The sequence below is a fragment of the Vespula vulgaris genome, chromosome 23 (assembly GCF_905475345.1).
Source record: "Vespula vulgaris chromosome 23, iyVesVulg1.1, whole genome shotgun sequence".
Taxonomy (NCBI): Eukaryota; Metazoa; Arthropoda; class Insecta; order Hymenoptera; family Vespidae; genus Vespula; species Vespula vulgaris.
In genome coordinates this window covers 1,470,882-1,495,016 of record NC_066608.1, presented here as the reverse complement: position 1 = coordinate 1,495,016, position 24,135 = coordinate 1,470,882, and the positions used below count along the sequence as shown (strand labels likewise).

Below are 24,135 nucleotides of genomic sequence, written 5' to 3'. Positions count from 1 at the left end.
GCTATTGGCGATCTACGTAACTGGGGGAATCGTTAGATGAATTTTATCTTCTTTCTTATTAAAGGTCTCTTTCTAAAAAGAACAAAAAAAGTGAAATAAGATAAAAGAAGGAAAGCTTTCTGTTTTCGTCCTTCTTTTTCATCTTCTTTTTCCCTTTCTCTTCTCTTTTTCTATACGAGCAGGACGAGAAACTTCAAGGGGTATAATGATTAATTGCAACGCGATAACGAGCAGTTTCGGACGAGTTTATTGTTAACGATAACAAAAAAAACACTTGCCGACGGGTTCGAATTATTTTGACCGATTCTACTACATAACCGGTTATACATACACATATAGATATACATGTACCTGAATATGTAGAATGTTTTTCGATGGTAAAAGCGAGGAAAATGAAAATTTCACGAGGGTTGAAAGAGCATGGTAGGAATATCTTGCGAGAAAAGGTAGATTTGAATTTTCAACCTAACCCCGAAGCAAACAGGCTGGAAATTGGAGCAACGTTGAAACTTATGCGAGATCATCTCTCGTTTGTTCTAAATCATATAAACTTTCTAATAAATACGAAACTTTACATGTGTCTCTTTTTGTAGCTGCATGTATATATATATACATATATATGTACATGCGCACACATATACATACATATTTACCCACACATACACATACACATGTATAATGTATAAATATCCATGTTTTATGAAGAAGTGAAAGAGGGAAAAAAGAGATGGGATGGGATGGGAGGTGGAAGGGTAGGTGGAAGGGGGGATGGAGATTCTTAGGAAGCGCTAATGGAACGTGGTGAAGCTGTGGCTGGTGCTGCGGCGTTGGCGCGATCCTCGAAACCATGTTGAGCTTGAGAATGCCCTACTCGAAAGTATCCGACGTTGAGATTAAGAAGAGAGCGATAAGAAAGAGAGAAGCGAGAGAGAGATAAATAGACATGGAGAGAGAGGAAGAGAGAGAGAGAGAGAGAAAATGATTAATTCGAAGACGCACTTCTCTTCGTCCTGAGCGAGGGAGCTTCGTTAAAATCGCGATTCATAGCACGAAAAGCGAGAATAAGCGATTGGACAATGAAGAGAGAAGGGTAGAAAGGGTTGCCAAGGGTTGCGATAGCCACCCTTCTTTTTCTTCCTTTTTTTCTTTTCTTCTTTTTTATTCTCTTTCTGTCTTTCTTTCTTTCTTTCTTTCTTTCTTTCCCTTTTCTTTGCACTTGTTTTCTTTTCTCTTCTTTTTTTCTCCTTTTCTTTTCCTTTTCTTCTTTTTTCTTTCTTGTTCCTCATCAAGAGGCTATTGATTTATTCTTTCTACAGGTGTGCCTCTCGTTTGCTTCTTCTCGCGAAGAACCGCGGGAACATTCGTCTTTTTTCTTTTCCTTTTTTTCTTTTATTCTTCTTCTTCTTCTTCTTCTTCTTCAGCTACTTTTTTTGCTCCCCTGTATTTTTCTTTCCTCCATAGTCGTAATCGTCTCATCGTTGTTCGTTGGTTCACCAAGTAGACACTTCAATTTTTCATCTCGGAATCACAACAATGCCGGCTCGTTAAATCCTCTCTTCCTTTTTTTTTTTAGTTGTTATTTTTACTCCTTTACTTTTTTATATCATTTCCTTTTTCTTCCCTTTTTTTTTTACATAAAATCTTTCATCATTTTTTCTTCCTTTCCTTCTCGTTTTTCCCTATATTTTTTTTTTATTCTTTACCCCCAACGAAAGATTCAAAATCCTCCTGTCCGACCATTGTATTCAATCCCTTTTCTTCTTCTTCTAATTTTTTTTTCTTTCTTTCTTTTGAAGAGGGAAGGAAGTGAAAGAAAAGAAAAAAAATAGTAAAAGACAGAGAGAGAAAGAGAGAGAGAGAGAGAGAAAGCTTTAATAACCACTTTGGATGAATCTTTGTCCCTCCGGAAGATCGACAGAGCTCGACGAGGATGACGTTATCGCGATTATCACTCGACCAGTTATCGTTGAGAGATTCTCCATCAGGAGATAAGAGATAAATAATTCTTTAGAATATAAATGAAAGGGGAATAAGTAAGTAATAAAAAAAAAAAAAAATTAAAGAAGAAAAAGAAATAGAAAAAAAGTAAGAGAAAAAAAGAACGAAAAAAAGAAGAGACAAAAAGAAAGAGAGAGAGAGAGAGAGAGAGAGAGAGAGAAAGTAAACGTGAGAGAAAAAAGTGAACTTAACTCGAGTTGCGAGCTGCCCTATAATTGATCCGATTCACGTCGAAAAGTTTCGACCGAAGATTCAAAAGAGATGGTCGGTGGTAATGGTGGTGTTAGTGTTGGCGTTGGTGTTGGTGTTGGTGTTGGTGAGAGAAGAAAAGAGAAGGGAAAATCAAGATGGAAAGGAGGCAAGACACTCGGCCGGAAGAACTTTTCAATTTCCTTTCCTTCGCCCTTTGCTAACGTAAGGAAGAAAACTCTTTATGGAGGTGAACGTTTCGCATTACCAAACGGCCCTTAGTCGAATCCCTTCTTTTCTCTCTCTTCATCCCTTTAGCCAAGGGTTTTTCATCGATGTTTACGATCGATATATAGCCGTGTGAGATATAAAGAGAATCGATATCACCTACTACTCCTCATGTCAATCCTTAACGAGAGTAAACGTGCTCGTTTACCAAATCCTAAGGATCACGAGAAGAGGGTATCATTAGCAATCCTCAAAAGGGCTGCTGTGGTTTCTCGAGATCGTAGGTAATCAAAAGTACAAATACAGAAGGTAAACAAAATAAAAAAAGAAAGAGGAAAAAGAGCACGGAAACGAATTTAATCAGATATATAGACGTAATTGCATCTTACTAAAGTAATTGATTGGACAAATGTGTACATTAAACTTTTATGAATACGAAGGTCGTATAAAAAAGAAACTTGTATTTATTAGTCAGTAAAGATTCATTTCATTGAGTGTATGCAATATATTAGTATTACTAATGAGAAAGAAATATATTTGAATGAATATATATCAAAATATATTTGTTTCTTTTTCGATGTTCTTTTTCGCTTCTCTTATATTTCCAGTTGGCTTTTCAATTTCTCTTGGGTTATATGAAAAAATTAATTACGTCATATATACTAGACTTAATTAAAAGTAGATGAAAAGGAGCAATAAAATAAATGTAGAGTAGAATCTTGATAATAAGAATTAGATGAAATAACTAATCGAATATTCTAAAGACGTAACGAGACGATTGTATTCGTCATGCATCTGATTTTCTTCTACGGTAACAAACTTGCGCGTTTAATGTTAAGCAAACTAAATTGGCCATTAGTATAACTGACGAAACTCCGGCAATAGCGAATTTTCCATCCTTGTTTCTTCTTTCGAAATTTCTCTCTCTTTCTCCTTCTCTTTCTCCTTTTCGTTCTCCTTTCTATTTCTCTTTCTATTTCAAGACCCTTAAACTCTCCCGTATAACCAGTAGCACCACTTCCCTTCGATTTCGAAACGCGGCTCCCTTGAACTTTCCTATTAACTGGTTAATTTGAATCCGTCTTGTCCCGTGACACGTGACTAACGATCAAACGCCTTGCTTTTCTACTCACAACGCGAACTTTCCTTCCTGTATTATAACATTGAACGAGCTAGTGTCAGCGATTTTCTTCGGGATGTTCCTGTTGACTTTCGATCAAAAGAACAGCGCTATATATACACACACACATATATATATACACATAAAATTTTTAGACGTATATTTTGAGATCGAAGAAGAAAAAAAGGCAGGTCTCTCCCGCATCTAGATCTCGCATATAGAAATGAAAGGACCTAAATATAGATATACACGTACGTAGAATACATAGCAGCTTAGAAATGTTCGAAATGCACGAGTGTATTGTTGCCGTCCGACCATTCATTAAAATTGATTTCGTCGTTTTCATTTTGTTTAACTGTGACCTACCTACCATGGTATGGTATAGACAGCAAAAACCCTTTAGAAAATCTCGGTCTAGTTTGCGATAAATATTCTTTAACAGGTAATAAAACTGACGTTGCAAGTATTATAAAAAAAAAAAAAAGAAAATAATAAATACATGCTATATTGTTCGATTTAAGATTAAAGGCACGACGTCGTTCCGTTCGCAGCGAGGACGGTCGTACGAGGAAAAAAAAAAAAGAAGAAAAAAAAAGAGGGAAAAAAAGGAAAGCAAAATAAAAAAAAAACACAAAAAATAAAAATAGAAAAGAAAATATTTGTCGTTTGTTCCTTTTTTTTTGTTTCTTTTTTCTTTTTTTTTTCTCTTTCCACCCTCTCGAAACTTTTCCACCGAAGCTTGAAACATTATTCGTGAAAATTTACTTAACGTTCGTTATTAATAAAGCTCCGTTCCACGAATCCCACGCTATAGCGTAACGTTTTACTTGAACGTATAATAGAGCTTTAATAGTTACAACGTAATCACCTTACAACGACCACAAGTACGTTGAACGAAAGGAAACGCGAGACCTACTTTTCAAACCGGAGAGAAAACCGGTCATGCAACGATCCGTTGAACGGGCAGTCCCTAAGATGGATCGCTTTGTGATATTGTAAAAGGGCAACCTAGACGCGAAAGCGATTTTCTTTCTTTCTTTCTTTCTTTCTTTTTTCCTTCCTTCCTTCCTTCCTTCGTTTCTTTCTTTCTTTCTTTACTTACGATTAGAAAATGTTCTTCGAAGTAGATATATAGAGAGGAGCGAAGGACAGCTCTTAAATTGAATTTAATTATGAAATCGTTTCGTTTAGATGAGTACGATTCTCACGTGAACTTCTGTCTTTCTCTCTCTCTCTCTCTTTCTCTTCGATGTAGCAATCTAACAAATCGGAAACTTCAAGAGAGCCCGTGTTTGAATGCGTTCTCTCGCTAATTCGCTAAACCGAAAACTTTACGTTATCCATGTAATATGCATCGCGTAGTTATGCGCCCAAACGTACGAATTTCCGTAGAGGAGAGGAGAATTATTACTCTTAGTATATACTACGATTACGTCATTTCTAGTCGGTCACGAGAGTTTAACGGGTAGCATTGAGCTTTCGGTCGAAAATACTTTGGATTACGAATATCTCGAAGTATGAGTACGTCACAAACAAACATTACGATTATTCGTTCCGACATCTCGTTGAAATTTAAACTAAAGGCAATGCCCACCCTCGCCCGTCTTATTCCCTTAACCAACCACCACCCACTATCCTGGCTCACCTCGTCTCATTTCACTGTACACCTGTTCAGATGAATTTACGATCAAAAAGCATGGACTTGATCGAACCAAGAATATCTACTACCTACCCCTACTTACTTTTACCACCCTCTATCTCTTATTACCTCTGTTTCTATTCTATCTCTATCTTGCTAGAAGGGTTTATTATTATTTCAAAGAGTTATTGCGTAAGGAACGAAAATGTACTAACGTGTTTCTGTGTAGGTATGTATGTATATATAAATATATTATATATATATATATATATAACGTTTACCATATTCTATGTAGAATCGTATTGTATGAAATTTTAACGAATACTTCCAACACAAAAGAGAGATATATACCACAAAGCAACCGTCGAGATAGAGAAAAGGCTAGAGAGACATTAACAAAGTGGCATAGAGCGGTCAGCCCTATAAACTGTGGCCGAGTGAAATGTCGAGCGAGCTGCTGTTATTACGGGTCGATGCGTAACAGAGGGCTTTCACTGTTAACTCCAAACGGTTGGATATCTGGCATTTGCGAGCTTTACAGAGCGACTCGTAAAACGATTTTACCGGAAAACTCTTATCGGTGATGGTCAACGCGTTAACATTTAACTATTAACTATCTCTGACATCGGTATACTATATTGATTAATAATAACTTTCCACTATTCTAAAATTAATAGGAATTTCAACGTTCTTTTAATATTAAAAAACGTAAAAAATTACAGCTCGAATTACGAATTAAGATTCGCGTTAAGTATATCTATTGATTGATAAGAAATTTTGAAGTTTTAAAGATGACAAAAAAAAATTCACTGTAGTGTTTATTATTCAAGAATATATAAGATTGCATCTGAGAAATGCGTACTATCAGTAAACAGAAAATTATAAACATCGTTCGAGTATATCGCTTGATAATAACTTTTCAAGTTTTAATAATGAAATAAAATTCAGATGAGTATTATCGAAGAACGTAGAAAATTGCATCCGTGAGAAATGCATCTCAGCAAAAAACAGAATTGGCGAAGAACTTTTCCTGTCGAATATAACAAGTATTTCATAAAATTTTTAATATATATATATATATATATATATATATATATCGTTTAAGTATATAGATTGACAACAACTACTTGTTAAAAAATTGAAAGAATTCTGGATATTACTGTCGAAGAACGTAGGGAATTGAATCTGAGAAATGCGTCTAAGCAGGAAACAGGACTGGCACGTTTAATTACATCCCAAATCGCGTATATAACTCACGCATACGTACATGCATATATATATATATATACATATACATATATATACCATAGGATTTAATCATCGAATTCAATGCATAGAAGGGATGATTCGTCGCGATTATTGAACAGACCAGAGAGAGAGAGAGAGAGAGAGAGAGAGAGAGAAAGAGAGCGAGAGAGAAACAAAGAGGGAAAGAAATCCTTGAAAATTTCTTACGATGAACGAAGAAAATAGAACTACGTTGATATGCGTCAAGAGTGTTCTGGCTAATCACAATTCGTTCTGTTGAAACAAGGAAGAAATTCGTTCGTTAGATAGTAGTACGCTAGAGGAATTTCGACGAATTCTAGCGAATTACGTTAACCGTTAGCATCTCCCGTTCGTATCATCTTGTCGACTTAATGCGAGACGTCTGCTATAGGAGTGGGGAGAAGGAAGGGATAGGACGAGTGAAAGAAGTGGGTGGGGGGTGGAAGGTTACAAGCAACCCTTCGCGACCTTTCCTTGAAACTCGAAATTACAATTGCAGTGAGAAGACGACGATGATGACGACGGTAACGACGGCGACAACGACGACGACGACGAAGACGAAGACGACGACGAAGACGACGACGACGATTGTTGCTCGATTAGTCCCCCGTATTACACAACCCTTAGGGAGAAGTGCTTTTGTGGGGCCTACCTTCTCTTCTCGCACTTCCTCCTTCTACGCGTCTAAGTTTACCGCAAGAGGCCGCAGGCTGAACGACGTAAACACGTCTATCGTACGTTCGCGCTTACCCTCATCTTTGATCACTTTGAGGTTGTCTTATAACTCGTCATCATCTCTGTCTCTCTCTCTCTCTCTCTCTCTCTCTCTGTCTGTCTGTCTGTCTATTTTCTTCTTCCTCCTCTTCTTTTTTTCTTTCCAAGTTTCGAGAATCTACAAGTGTAACAACTCTGAAATTAATGAAATCGTAAATACGTAATCTCGATTCATCGTTTCATCATTCGATCCTTAAAAACTATCTATCGTATGGAATTGGAAAAAAAAAAATGTTGTACGTGTGCACTTGAAAAACTTATGTTTATTGGCTGGAAAAAGTAAATATCGCGTGACAAAAATTATGTTACAAAGTTGAGCAGCAAAAAGTTACGTATTTATTTTTTTTTATTATAAATTATATTTTGAACTTTTTGATCCAATTGTTTAACTTCAGTAACATTCAGCAAATACCGATATATGTATATGTATATATATATATAAAACCTCAAGTTAGGTGGGACACGTGTATATCGTGTCATAAGAATATAAATAACAATTTTATCGTCGAGTTACATGAACCCGTATTATACGAGGATATCCTGTATTAAATTAAAATTATGGAAATTAACTTTCACAATAATTAAAAGTAACAATGCACCGATTAGGAGAAATAAATTGATTAAACTTTTCATACATTTCGTTAAAACTCTTATCTTTTTTGTGCTTGAAATTTTATCGATGTGATTATCCCTTAAGGATTAAATCTTTTTTCCTCGTTCATATTCATTATATCTTTTAACCAGACACTCTCTTGATTATATAATTATATTCCATTTCGGGTTAAACCATAGTACTTTCGAAAAGCCAGTCCTCTCTTTCTCCCTCCCTCTATCTGTACGTTATATACGTTCGTAGTGTCTTTTGTTTCCGAACATTAGTGTTCACCGTAGTAGTAGAGTTTAGAGAACGGCCATATTGCTTCCGTAGCATTAACCTTCCAGGGTCCATGAGGTAAGTACACAGGCGTTGAATTTACTCGAGCACATCTTCTCTCTAACCTTCCTTCCTTTTGCGGACTTATCGTTAACAACAAGGGACTCGTTATGGCGTGCAAGTCAAAGTTTTAAAGAAGAAGAGAGAAATGTAGTTTAATTTTTGTTTTCCTTTTTTTATTTTTGCTTTGGTTTTTCTTCCATTTTTTCTTTCTTTTTTTTTCGAAGACGTACCTGCCCAAGAGCCGACGCGGCGCAGATCCCCACCACCGAAACTCGATATTCAGGGCGAAAGAGCTCCTACGGCTGACAAATTTTGTCTCCTTAGTTTCGATCGATTTCCCAAGACGCGCCCAAGGGGTAGAACGGAAAGTCTCTCAGCATCGTATCGTGACTTCCAGTTGAAGTAGGTTGCGTCCTGTCCTTCGAGCGACTTTCCCGTACGAAATCGGAGGAAAAGTTACGTTCTTGGATTTTCCTCGATTGCCTATTCATAGATTTTCTCTCTCTTCTGTCTCTCTTTCTCTCTCTTTCTGTTTCTCTATCCGTATGTGATTTAGTCTTTAAAAGAAGAAGGTATTCGATTTTCAAACGTGTAGAAAAAATAAGACGAAAAAGAAAGAGAGAGACGGAGAGAAAAGAAAAGCCTCAGATATATCTTAACTTACGCCGGTTAGTTAAACGTTTACGTCAAAGGAGAAAGAAGAGAGAAAAAAGAAAAAAGTAAATAAATCTTGGCCCAGAGGAAAAAAGAGATACGTATTTTCTAATTTAAAGATGTGATTAGCTATACCTACTTAATCCACGAATCCCAAGAGACGGTAATGGAAGGAGAAAGGGACGAAAAGGGATCCAACCAAGGTTCCATACCCGATGACCTCGCACCCCTGTCTCCCCAACCCTTCATCCCCACCTTATCCACCTACTACACCCACCACTCAACCCTCGGGATATTTATGCCGTCGGTAAAGGACGTCGAGGGGATGAACGGGAAAAGAGGATATCGTCGGGAAGATTCACAGCGGCCTGGAAACAAAAATAACCGGGCCTCCTGACAAGTCAGATACCGTAAATACGAATTTATTAGCGGCTTCGTCCGGAAAGAAGTAGAAGAAGAAGAAGAAGGAGAAAAAAAGAAGGAAAGAAAGAAAGAAAAGAAAGAGAAAGAAAAAAAGAAAACCGAGTTGTTCACCGAACCGTGGTAATTTTCGGTTTTGTCAAAAGGTTACTAGGGGAAGGCTTTTATTTTTAAAAGGATAAACAAGAACGATAATCGACTATGTAAAAATTAGTGGCTCGATTTTTTTTTCTCTCTCTTTTCTTTTCTTCTTTTTTTCTATTATTTCCTCTCTCCTTTTTTTATCCCGCTATTTTCGACCAAAAAAGATTTTAATAATGTTTCCGAGAACTACGCTGGTGAGTACGTTAAAAGAGGGAACAAAAAAAATATTTCGAACGATCTTCGATTACATCGAATTTCGTCGTCAATGAAGAAACACCGGTCGAAATAATTTCGAGGCTATTTGACGATGTTTCTTTTTTTTGATCGTTGTTATTTTTTGTACTTTATTATTTCTTTTTTTTTTTACTCGTTCAATTCAAATGCACGTTTATTTTTTTCTCTTTTTCTCAAATTTTTTTGCGTCCTACTTTTCATTTGTAAATGATTCGATGAGAAGTGTAGCAACGATCGTGCCGAAGAAGAAATGCAGAAAAGGAAGAAGGAATAAAAGAAAAGAGAAGAAAATCTATTCTTAAGCAAGAGTAAAAACGTGGAAAGTTGGTGCGATTCGAGACGAACGTTTCATGTTTTCAACGTGAAGCGGGGCCCGAAATGGAAAAGTCGTACTTAGAAAAAGTAGCATGTTCCAGCCTTCAGCCTTCAGCCTTCACTCGAAGCATAGCTTTAAACTTCGAAATGCTTATTCCGATATATATATTCATATTTTTATTTTTCTTTTCTTATTTTTTCGCGTATCATCCGTATGACGAGGGACGCGGAGACGAAGAGGGGAAGGAGGGTAAACGACACGTCATTTTGGATCTCGTAAATCGTTAAACCGGAAAAAGAAAGATGGTACCCTTTTTATAAGCAAACTCCTTTTTCATTCTCGACGATAAAAAAAACGTTCTAATCCGTTTGAGTACTCGGCAAATATAATGCATCTGTATCGTGTTCTCGAACTTCCGGTTAGAGAATAAACGAATATTTTCCACGAAGGAGTGCCACGTCGATCGATCTTTTACACGCACAAACACAAACATACACACACGCGTTCACATATATACATATAAAATAATGAAACGTCAAACAATGTCCACGGAGTATTCTCCGACTTGATACGTTTCGTCAAAGTTGAATGGCATTTGGTCTTTGAAAAAAATCTGGTACACCGAGAGAAAAGAAAGGCATGCTTATAAAGAAAAGAAAGTGACGACAGCAGCAACAGCAACAGCAACAGCAACAGCAACAATAGCAATAGCAACAACAACAACAGCAACAAGAATAGCAATGGCAACAACAATAGAAGAACTCTGCTTTCTGCGATATTTGCCCTATGGAGTAAAAGGGCCAGCTAGCTCTTTTCTCAAGGACTTCTGCTGGATGATCCCTAAGAAAAGCTACTTTCCCGACATATTGTCGAGGGCACCACCAAAGACACGGATTTCTTCTTCCTTCTTATCTTCTAAAAAGCTGATATATCTATAGTGAGTGGAAGCGAGAGGGGGTTATTGTATAAACCAAGCTGATTTTTGATCTTTAATAGATTTATATATCAATAGAATATAAAAATCTCATGATACGGGATCTTATCATAGATGCCTCGATATTTCTTACATCGATAATTCTTTTTACAAGATCATTATTAAATATATCTAAAGTGATTTTTTTTCTTTTATTAGAATTTCTCAGCAATATATCTCTGTGATATAACAATAACTATTCTTGATAATTTTTTTTCTCACACCCATAACTCTTCTTCTTCAAGATCGCTATATTAAAATATATTAGAAGATAAATTATTCAAATTAATATCGATCTTTAATCAAGACGATCAATTAATTAAAAATCCTTCTTTTTTCTTGCAACAAGAATCAATACGCATATACGCGGGTATATAAAGATTTCTCAGATACATAAATCATACATATTTCTTTTCTATATGAATGACATAATATGAGATAAGATGGTAAATCTTCTCTTTCACTGGCGTAAAATTGACTGGTACGCGAGCAAAATCTTAGGCAAAAGCTTGGCAAGGAATTTGCAAGGAATTCTCTTGGCCATACGTCGAGGGCACATAAGTGAAGGGTGTGGGTTTGAGGAAGGTAGGGGTTAGGGATGGAGGAGAGATGGTGGGGACGAGGGTGAGGGGCGAAAGAACGACTCGAATGGATTTACGAGTTCAGCGTTCGTGAAAATGGCTTTCACTAGGTACGAGAGAGAGAGAGAGAGAAAGGGAAAGAGAGAGAGAGAAGGGAAAGGAAGAGAGTGAGAAAAAGAGAGAGAGAGAGAGAGAGAAAGCTGTGACATACAAAGCTTTAGAAGCTGCGTCCTGAAACTTGAAATCTAGAAGGAATCTAGAGGAAAGGATGAGTTACTCGCAAGGAATCCTGTTTCGCGAGGAATTTGGCCGAAGGCCGATTAAACTTCGCGACCACCTGACGTCGTTCCCCATCCCGATTTTGTAGGTTAATAATAACTATAGTTTCATAACATATCTTTACATCAAGAACAGGAACATATCCGAAAGAATATTGTTTTAATTTGGATATTGATTTAATTGTGTTATATCGAGGTTATAAATCTACGATAAAGTGTTCAATTTTGATTTTGATATTATTATCTCGACGTTATAATTATTTTTAAAGTAACAGCTGTTAGACTATTGCAACGATTCGACGTTATTCCTTTATCCTGATCACACATTCGTGAATGTTTCTTAATCGTGATAACGTCTTAAGAATTATTTTTCTTTGGAAAATCTTCAATCGACGAATATACTCGTAATTATAAAATATTTGAAATCGTGTGTGAAAATAGAATCATCGATAGCAATAGAGAACGATAGGATGTAAATTACTCTTCGATATAAATTACTGTTCCTCGATTACAAAATAGACAAAGTAAAAGAGGATTGGGAAATAGAAAGAGAGAGAGAGAGAGAAGGAGAGGCTTTTACGATCGTTGCGGCGATTTGTTCGTGTCCACGATTAGCATGCCTAATAAAGGTTGTGCGCACACAGCGAAGTAAACGATCGAGAGGATGGGAATATCAGTTTTGCAACGTAATAGGAAGCAACGAGGCTCTCTCCAACACGCTGCCAGAAACAGAAAGAGAGGGAAAACAAAATCCATTCGGGATTTGAATAATTTTTGTCCCTTATCGTGCATACACCAGGAAGCGAAGACAACCAGAAAAGCAATAAATTATTTCTCAATAAAATAACGAACGATCGTCAACAAAGATACTATCCGCACCATTTAACTTTTCCAAATCTCTATTCAAAACTACGTTCAACAGGCAAAGCAACAACGATAAACGGAATAAAGGAAAGGTAAAAAAAAAAAGAAAAAAAAAGCAAAAGAAAATTAAAAGAATAAAAAAGAGAAAAAGTCTTATTAAAAACCTTAATGATACATTGGATTGGTATTTTTTTACGTATTCCCTCATAGACACATACAAACAAATATTGAAGACATTTTATTCTTGTTCGTAAAAAATGTTAACATATAGCATTCTCTCTTTTTTTCTTTCTCTTTCTCTCTCCATTAGTGAAATAACTGTTAACATATACCATTCTCTTTCTCTCCTTTTCTCTCTCTCTCTCTCTCTCTCTCTCTCTCTCTCTCTGTCTCTTTCTCTATCTCTCTGTCCTTCTATCACAGTCAGTTTCCAAAGCCATCCACAGGAATTCGTCGAAAACGGAATGATCTTTGGCATCGTGTCAAAGTCCCTTCTATTAAACATAAAGTGCGAACTATGGATATAGACATATAGTATATAGTATGCAGCATATACATATATATATATATATGTATATATATATAGAGCAGAAAGAGTAGGGGATGAGAGAGTAAATGTGGGAGTCGCGGAGTCAGTAGGCAGATGAGAGTACATTTGCCTACGCATTTACTCGATGCACCGCGTACGCGTACCTATACCTCTACCCATAGTATGTAAAACAGATTTTCGGCGTAGCCAACCGCAACGCGGCGGTTTACAAGAGCCGATTTAATCAAGCCCTCGGGGTCGCAGTCAGCCAGAGGCGGTTCGTGTGCTCGCGCGAGTAATTAATAAGGACGTCGTTACCGGTTCTCTACGTGGCCAGAGTAGCCCTCCAATATACGGAGAATTTAGACGGCTAATTCCCGGCTTAGTAACCGACCGTCATCGGCCCATTTACTGGCAAAGCGATTTTCCAGGGAAACGCTTTTTACACTCTCTCTCTCTCTCTCTCTCTCTCTCTCTCTCTCTCTCTCTCTCTCTCTCTCTCTCTCTCTCTCTCTCTCTCTCTTTCACTATCTATCTAGTTAGCCAGCTAGCTCTATCTCTGTCTCTGTCTCTCTCTCTCTCTCTCTTTCCCGCTTCTGTACGTGTCTCAAACGCCAGACTTCCTTCTCTCTCTCTCTCTCTCTCTCTCTCTCTCTCTCTCGTCCTCATTATCCGACATCCGCCTCTTCTCTCTCTGTCTCTGTCCCTCTGTCTCTGTTTCTCTGTCTCTGTCACTCTGACTCAGTCTCTCTATTTCTGTCTCTCTTTAGCAAGACGATCACAACTGCTACTTAGTCGCGAGAACCACGATCGTATGAGGGTAGAGGGAACGTTTAAACGACGTTAAAAAGAGCGTTTCTCCGCGCGGGAAATGACATTTCCGTACGGTAGGCGAAAGCATTAGCGTTAGCACAGTCACTTATTTCGAACATGCTAACCTCTCCCTCGGTACTTGCTTGTTCAGTTGCGTTAAATGTGTATGTTGAGTAACCTGTAAAATTCTTTTTATAAATGAACTTGAGGTATTTTAAACTTCGGGATATTTGAAGCGTGAAAAAGATATAGACACCGAGAGAGAGAGAGAGAGAGAGAGAGAGTGAGAGAGATAGTTGACTTTAATCTTTAGAATGAACGGTATCGAAGTAACCGCTAATTGAAAGTGTCGATCGATATACCACGCAAATACTCTAGTCTTTAATCTCTGCAAGCTCTAGGAAATACCAAACGCATCGTTCGTTATCCTAGTTTACCCTTATCAATGCCAATCGCAGTTTCTATTTTTTCTTTCATATTTTTTTAATTTACAATATTTGTTTTCATCCATAAGATTCGTTGTGAAAAGATAAATATATATATTAAAAAGAATTAAGTAACCTTATGAAAATTATTTGATTAATTTTTTTACTCGACAAAAAGTTTTTTTTTTTATTGGAACGTCAAACGCTCAGTAATATTCTTCCAATCGTAAAGATTTGACATTGTAAAGGAGAATAGTCATTTAAATCTCTTTTATCGACATATCGTTTTATCGTTGAGCATTCTAATTATTGAATATGTATATATACATACCTATGTCTAACACATACTGTTCGAGAATTATCATTGATCATTGGAATCAAAGGAAATCAGCAAAAGGAATCAGATTTTACTACAGATTAAATTAAAACTCGAAAGTGTTATGATAAACGCCAGAAGGAGATTTTACCGATCGTTCCATCCTTTCCAAATGCAATTACGTGGTGCAATTAGCTACGATATCGGTTAACGCGCTAACGCTCCCTAACAATTTGCTTTTCCGATAGAAGCGACCGGTGATTGGTTCGATATCTTCTCACATGGGTTAGTCCTATCCTAGACATGACAAGAGCGTTGATCTAAAGCTCTTTAGTTGAACGCGAGCAGGATCAAGAAAGTTCCCAGGAGCTAAAGGACCGAGCTTACATTATCATAAGCCGAGCTCAAACTGTTTACGCCACAATACGTCCATTCGTGGTTTTGCTGAATTAAGACCGTGAGAGAAAGAGAGGGAGAGAGAGAAAGAGGGATAGAGATAGAGCGATAAAAGGGGAGAAAGAGAGGGAGAGAGATTATCCTTCACAAATAAAAACAAAAAAGAAAAATGAGAGACAGGGGAACAGTAGTATATCTCGTTTATGATATAAGAATTTCTTCGTTTATATTATAGAGTTTATTTTATATCTATTTATATCTGGTATACTTATAATATTGTTTTATATATGTAAATACGTATAAAATATATTATGATAGTGGTACTATATTTTATATATTTATTAATCTACTTATACATATATATTATATTACTCTTATAATATTATACCATATAATATAATATAATCACGTTATAATTGATATTTTTTAACGTATCCCGACATACATGCATGTCATCTTAACATATTTTATTTCAAAAAAAAAAAAAAAAAAAAAGAAAAAAAAAAGGAATTCTATCGACCTTTCGTTACGTTAAAAAGGGTAATGATGTGAAGAAAGGAAATCATCATATCGCGTCGAATTAAAAGAAAGAAAGAGGGATAGAGTAGTAACATACGTAGATCCGTGAAGAATTTTTATCCTCTTATTCGTGCTTATAGAAAGAAAGAAAAAGAGAGATAGAAATAGAGAGGAAGAGAAAGGAAGAGAGAGAGAGAGTAAAATCCTCCGTAATTCCGCGGATTTTGTGAGGATTGCCGAGGGTAAAAGAAGGTCTCTCAGGATAAATAAGTTTCTCTTGGGTTACCGTGTGGACGATGGAACGGCATGCGGGAGAGATAACTATGCGAATAGTGGTCCCATAGTCGATTGCTCGACGAATGGAATAGAACGCGAACAGAACGGGGGTGGTTACGAGTGGCGAAAAACTTTTTTTCTAGATCGTTGCTCGGCTAAAATAAAAGTTTTCCAATTGGCTCTAGCCGAGTGCGATTAATATGTTAATTCGATAGAACTTCGGTTTAGGAGTAAGACTTCTTCTAGAGTAGCGAGTGGGAAGCATTAATGCTTTTACCGTTCGAGACATTTTTTTTTTCTTCTTTTCTTTCTTTCTTTCTTTCTTTCTTTCTTGTTCTCTCTCTCTCTCTCTCTCTCTCTCTCTTTCTCTTTCTATCTCTAACTCTCTTATTTGCTCTTCTCTGAGAGAAGAGTTTCCTTCCTTCGTTCGGAGACTTCTCGTTCATCCTTGTTATCTAAATCGTCCTAATCCCATTGACTTGAATTAACCACCTCCTTACAGACATTTCTCACATTCTTTTTCTCGTATATACGTAAGTAGATATTATATATGCATAAAACTATGCAATATTTTTCTTAATCAACAAAAAAAATACATGGCGGGCTTAAATCACTTAGCTCGAGCCAAAATGTGATTTTTAAAATTATCTGAGAGTTTTTTACCTCGCTCGTTTGAATATCTTTTTTTACTTCATATTTTTTACTTCATATACATACATATATATATATATATATATATATATATATAATTCAATTTATAAAATTTTCTTATGTGAACATACGTTGAAGTAGTTTTTTAACAAAGCAACCCAAAGAAGAAAGGAATATTTGAATCGTGAAACAAAGAATATTATTTTTGCGGGATATAATATATAATATATGATAGTATGTTAATATCAGATGTCTGTATGAGACTTTCGTTAAAAAGGACAAAGCCAATATAAACGACTATACGAGTAAACACAGACATTTCCTTTGATTGTGAAACATCTGTTACGTATTTCGTTATATAACCGTATTATTACGACATGACTCTAACTAATTAATTAATTAATTAAGTAATTGATCAGTTAATTAATTAATAATCATATTTTAAGGAATAAAACACAAACTTGTTTTTTTCCAACAAATCGTCCTATCTTTTAAAGAAGATTAAAAGAAAATTTATTATTACGTTCGTAATGTTATACCAAACCATCGCCATACCGTTCGATCGTTTTCTTTATTCTTTTTTTTTCCATTTTTTTCCTCCTTTTTTTTCCCCCAACCGATCGAGAAAATTAATGTATTATACAACGTTAAATACGATTATCGATACGTCTCCGATGATTACGTATTTCAATTGAATGGCCGATTGTTTGGTTGCTCGTGGGTTCTAACGGAAAGACTGAAACGCATCTGCGTGTGACACGCAAGACATTCTATACATCTAAATATATATATAGCTAACCGTTCGAATACACATACATTTATACCTATGTATGTATATATATATATACACATATATATACATAGCTATATATATTAGTATATGGGTATAGACGTATATCGTATATGAATACGCAGGTGAGTAAAGACGATGTCACGCTGCAACATAGACGGGCGAATGGCGGTCTTTGATGTATGCAATAGCATGCACGTAAGATTATCGTGAATCGTGAATCGTGCTCCGGCATATTAGCTCGATTTAACGGGCAGCCAACGGCCGTTAATTGCTCGCCATTCAAAACTGCGTCATCTCGAAGGAGAAATTCCGGAATAACGTTTCATTCGATCAAATGAGGGATTTAACGTTTGAAATTCTAAGCATCGCTGAAAATTATCGACACGCTGTTGCTGGATATTCCTAGAAATATGGGAGAGAGAGATAGAGATAAAGATAGAGATAGAGATAAAGAGAGAGAGAGAGAGAGAGAGAGAGAGAGAGAGGAAGATAGATAATTATCCTTGTTATGTCAATGTCTAATCCGCTTGGTATTAATACATTAATACCTCTACCATCTATTTGCGTTAGATTGCACAGTTACACTGTGAAAGTGAGAGAAGAAATTTCTATTCGTTCATGTTAGAAACGAATTGCATAATTTTTTAGTTCTTTTTTTTTATACCTAAAGTAAATCTTTTTTTGAAAAATTATTAATCGATCATAATTATTTGTGATAGAGGATTGTTTTTATATTACATTAGTCTTGAATTGTTAGTCCACTTGAATGAATATCGTAGAAATTGGAGATTGTTAATAGATATATATATATTATATATTTTTAATCAATTTGTTCTAGAGAAGAATTAAAGGTTGCGGAATCAAATGTACATTGCCTGAGCTACCAGTGGATTCCATTTGAGGATGCTGTGTTCCCTGAGGGATCTTGGAATAATCGGATCTTAGCGACCAACGGAGCCTAGCAGATGTGTCAGGATTTCCTGGATTTGCACGTCCATTCGCATAAACAATCGATTCAACACGGTTCACGTAATGCAACACGAAATCGGTCGGTCGATCGGTCTGCATTAAGCAACAAGAAATTTGTATCGACTTAAATATCGATAATTTCAATAAGTCGATACCGCGAAGGGGATATATTCGAAGGAAAAAGATAAATGAAGTTGGGGAAAGGAGAGAAAGGATATATGGGCGAATATAGTCGAGCCTCTATGGTTGAGTTTGGTTCTATCGCTGATCGTTCTGAAAGTCCAATTAATCAGGAAGGATGAGAATTAATGGTAACGATGAAGAAAAAGGGAAAGACGAAGAAAGGTACGTCGAAGAGTATAAAAAGGGACGCAAAAAAGTATAGTATCTACTATCTACCTATATCTATGTACCTAACCGTAAGAGATGACAATAATTAAAATTCAGGGAAGGATAAAATCATGGAACGAATTCTTTCGCATACCACCAGCTCAACCATCAAAAGGGGCTGCTGTGTTACTGGTTGTATTGGTAATACCGATAATGGTGGTGGTAGTAGTGGTGGTGGTGGTAATGACACTACTACCACAACGCTGACAACGAAGAAGACAAGCTTAAAAAAAACAGAAAGAGAGAGAGAAAAAAAAAGGAACGAAAAGAAGAAGAAGAAAAAAAAGAAGCAAAAAAGGGGATGAAGAGGGCTTGGACGAGGCTTTCGAGGAAACACGCCAAAGGGACACTCGTAAGTTCTCCCTTCGCGTTACCAATGCGACGAGTAATTTGGAGGATGTCTCGCCTTTTCTTTCGCACTTCTCTTCTTTTCGTAACTTTACCCCCGTGACGGAGAGTAGTAGCAATGGTGACGGTCTCGTGTAATCTTAGCAGATAGCATCTCCCGAGTCGCTTCGTCGTCGTCGTCGTCGTCGGCGTCGTCGGCGTCGGCGTCGGCGTCGGCGACGACGTCATCCTCGTCTTCAATATTTATGCAACGACTCACCCTCCGCACGCGCTGGACCGTAGATTTGGCTCTTTCTATTATTTAACATCGAAAGCAGAGCAGCTCTCTTGCAAGGAAAAATAAAGGAACGAAAGAACGTACCACCCTAGACATTATTTTAGATTCAGACATTTTTAATTATCCAAAGTTACTTACTTCCTAAAGGATTTCTCTTTTCGTTTCTGTTATCTTTTGTTGTTGGTTTTTTTTCTTTCTTTCTTTCTTTTTTTTTTTTCTTTTTAAATCTCAGGAGTCAGATCTCGCTATATAAGTAGCCCATTTAACGTTTGAAATACTTTTTAATATCGTTCCGTCTATTAAAAAAGCACACGCAGATATGCATGTATGTATGTAAGTATCAATTGCAGTGCTCTCGTTTAAAGTACGATAACGGTATTCAACCTGCTAACGACAGATTCATAGAGATCGTAAAGCGTAGGTAATCGTAACGGGTCATCGCCCATTTAAAACAGTCCGAAAGAATTGCGCCCGGAGTTTCGTTCCATGGTGGTGTAAAAAAGGAAATTACAGGACATACCTCAAAGTCACAGTCAAAAGAGAAACGAAGCGAATTTTGAATCGTTAAATTATCCTCCACCTGTTCTTTTTTCCCCTTTTCTTTTTCTTTTTTCCCCTCTTTTTTCTTTTATCTTTGTGTACGTGTGAAAGAGAGAAAGAGAGAGAGAGAGAGAGAGAGAAAAGATACTTATGCAAGGAAAGAGAAGAATTGTTGGCACGTGAAAAATAATAATTCAAATAAATAACGTGGCCGAATAGCGATCCGAATGGTAATTCAAATGGTAATGCGACCTTTCGTCTTTGTCCTTTCAACGAGTGGCTAACTTCTATGTACGTATATCTCTATATCTTTGTGTGTCTTTGAATGTGTGTATGTGTATGTATGCCGGTCCTCTTGCACCACCCTTTTTCGTCCTTTCTTATCCTTCTACCCTTCGTCGCCTAGCAATACGAATCGCACGTAGGAGATAATGGCACCTAGCCAAAACAATCGCCAGCCGCTAAATTTCCAGTCAACAAACATTGGACCTTTGCCAAACGTTATCCCCCGCTGGTTGCTCTTCTCGGCTCCGTACACTTTTAAACCGCCAGTGCCATATCCTCGTCGTCGTCGTCGTCGTCGTTGTTGTTCTGGTCGTAGTCGTCGTCTTCTTCTTCTTCTTCGTTTCGTTCTTTTCGTCCACTATAACAAATTCCTTCCCTTTTCTTTTCGATCTCATAGTAATCCAAGTCGAACGAAATCCTTTTGCGGCCGAAAAGTTTGCCGGTTAAAAAGTCCGAAACCGTCTTTCTATCCTTAAAAAAAGAAAGAAAGGAAGAAGGATCTTCCTTTATCTTTCTATCTTCGTATATGTGTGTGTGTGTGTATGTTAGATATATAAGATATATATAAGAGATAACATTCTTACTTTACAAATGTCTGTTTTATATATGTACATATAAACTATATCTATATATTTATATATATAGATATTTGAAACACAAAAGAATTGTACCGATAAATGATTTGCAATATTTAAATGCATTATTGTTTACAATATAAATAAATAATAATTGTATATTACAGTGTACGATAAAATAAAAGAGAAAGAATAATTTTCGGAACGATCTAAGAAAATAATTTTTAATTTCTTTGTGCAATCGTTATTTCGTAAATAATAATGATAAAAATTCTATTCCGGAATAATACGGATTGAGGAATAAACATTCACTGGAAAAGAAATATTTTTCTTCAAACTCGGAGTGGTGCATCGATTTGCCATAAATAGGAGGTATAACGTGTGATCGATCATAAATCAGACGCAATACCATATATTACATTGGATAGGTGCCAGTATACATAATGCACATTTCCAAGCGCATTTAGCTACGATCTTACCTGGCATATCGTGAAAGTTGAAATTTCTCTTTGTCGATTTTATCGATCTATCGCGTTGATATATCTCGTTTCTTTCTTTTTTTCTTTTTCATTCTCCTTTTCTTTTTCGATATTGTACCTGTACGCTACGTATGTCTTTCTCAATGGAAAATAAAGGGCAAGTGTGTGGTGGAAATATTCTCGATGGCTTAAAAAAAGAAAAGGAAGAAAAAAAGAGAGAGATAGAGATAGAGATAGAGAAAAAAGAGAAAGTAAAGAAAAAACAGCAACAACAACAACAACAACAACAACAACGACGACGACGACGACGAGGACGACAAGAGTAGTATACAGTAGCAAAGTCTCAACGCGCTTTTGCAACCGGGGATCGTAATATCGTTGGGCGGATTCGTAAAACAAAATGAGAAAACGCTCTAGGCGATATGATTTACCTACCTGGCGTATAACAATATCGCTCGGTCGACCAGAGGAAGAGTAATTTCGTGCACGTCACAAGTTTTTAACGAAGTGCAAGTTTAATTTTTGAATTCGCTTGGCATACGAACGATCCAGCTTTTTTATTTCTTTTTTTTTCTTTCTTCTGCTTTCCTTTTTTTTTCCATTTTTTTTTCTTCTTTTTTTTTCCCACATCCGAACCCCAACTTCCCTCCCCCTACGTCCCAACCTTCTACACCTACTCCCACTATTCACTTGGTGATTTTCTCATCTGGTATCGGCAGTCTGGATGAAAACGTCGAATGAAAGAAAACAGAATTTTCTAGGTACTTTGTACAAACAGCTAGCGATGTCTTCTCTCTCTCTTTTTCTCTCTCTCTCTCTCTCTCTCTCTCTCTCTCTTTCACTCGTTCTTTCTATCTTTCCATCAGAGATCAGATCAGAATGTCGATGCCCCGTACCACGATAGCAAATCTCACAAATCCTTCGGGTTTCCAACCGATTTCCAAAGCTCCAAGGGCCTCTCGAATCCAAACTCTCTCTCTTTCTCTCTCTCTCTCTCTCTCTCTCTCTCTCTCTCTCTGTCTCTCTTCTCACATATACTTTTTCCACGTTTGTATCAGTTTTGCCTTTTCGTCGTCTACGAAAGAATCGAAGTACGCGAATCTCTATCTTTCCTAGTGGGATCCTTGAGAACCAAACTCGAAGAAAGCGTGGCCTCCCGGGTTCTGCGTTTTTTTCTTTCTTTCTTTTCCATTTTTTTTCTTCTTATTTTTACTTCTCTTATCCGTCGAAAAATTTTTCAAGAGAAGAAGGACCTACGGATTAATGGGGGGGAATGACGTTGAAAAAGTTTCGTACGTCTTTCGATTGAATTTCTTTTTTTTCCCCTCTCTCTCTCTCTCTCTCTCTCTTTCTCTATAAAATGAAAAGGAGGAAAAAGAAAAGCGAGTTGGAGTTTTCGTCGTAAACGATTTTTAACTTACGTTATAACGATAAAAACGATAAGAAGGACGTAAGATACAAAACACGTTGTACATTATTCCAAAGTTAGGATATATCGTAGAGGTCGGTTAAATCGTCTCGATAGGATTTAAAATTATGGTTGGACGATACGGGTCAGTTGTAACTTCGCAGGCATACACACTCGCACACATAATATATATATATAAAATGTGTATATATATATATATATATATAATATATGAGAACATCGTTGTCTTGTTTTGTTCCGTGGGTAAGGATAAGCAAGTGGCACACTAGCTCGACCAACCATATACGATCTAACTCTGCAGACGAGAAAGATAGAGGGAGAGAGTCGGGTCACCGAGCGAGTACTACCCTTCGAAAGAGAACCTCGAAGTTAAAACGTTGCTGCCCGTAAATTTTCCCTTCTCTAAGGCCAAGAAATCGAAAACTATTTCGCCACGCCCCATAGATTACATTGTGAAACTCAAAGCACATCGAGTCTCTAAGACGGTGGTAAGGGGGACATCGACGAGGAGAGAAAACGGACGTAGAGAAACGATCCTTAAAATTATTGCTTCCTCTCTCTCTTTCTCTCTCAATATCTCTTTCTGTCTTTCTATCCATCTCTTTCTTCCTTTTTCTCTGTGTGTTCACTTATTTCTCCTCTTTCTTATATTTTCTCTTTTTCTTTTCGATTTAAAATATATTAAATACAAAGTTTATTAAATACGACACCTTTAAGCCAGTTTCCTATCACGTTCTTTAAAATATCGCTAAGAATGAACAGGCCAATTTCTCTCTCCCTTTTTCTCTCTTTTATTTTTTATCTCGTTCGATTGGCTTATAGAACTTTGAAAAGCATCAATCGATATTACTACTCGTTGCAACGAACCTAGAGCTTACTTACAGGACACCGTACATTTACCAGCGATATAAATTCTCAGAGTGACCGAATAAATTCGAAAGGAGAATTAAACTCGGTCGTATCTGTCAGTCGAGTGTCGGCCCTTAACCTGTTTCTATGCACGCGATTTTCGTCCCCGATGTCTTGTACACTCTTACAATTAGTTAGGACGATCCCAAACGTGCGAGAATGAAAAATCTTTTATCTCAGAAAAGATACTTCCTTTTTTTTCCCATTATATTTGACAATATCTATTCATGATTTATATCTGCTCTACCTATACAATATTTATGTGTGATTAAAGAAACAGAAAATATGATAGATCATATTTTCTTTGATTCTTTCAGTCGCGTCAATCTTTTAATATTAATTACGATATGACTTTTAAAAAGAAATTGAATTGTTTTAAGCCTATTAAGAAGAAATTGCCATTTTTCAACATCTAGTAGATATATCTCTATATCTAGTAGATAAGAAACTTCATTCTTATCTTTTGCATTGATTATATCTATTTATAATTTACTTGTGCTCCACGTAAAATATTCGCGTCAACTCTTATATTGAAATACGAAACGACTTTTATAAAAAAACATTGTCGGTATTAAACGCTATTATCGTTCGAGCTCGT

The 24,135-nt window shown here is 36.6% G+C and overlaps 1 protein-coding gene across 1 annotated transcript in view; it reads right to left on the bottom strand.

Moving 5' to 3' along the window:
• Positions 1-24,135, bottom strand: part of LOC127071889 (igLON family member 5-like) — a 169,146-nt gene that overhangs the window by 65,332 nt on the left and 79,679 nt on the right. The gene's annotated exons all lie outside the window — the stretch shown is intronic.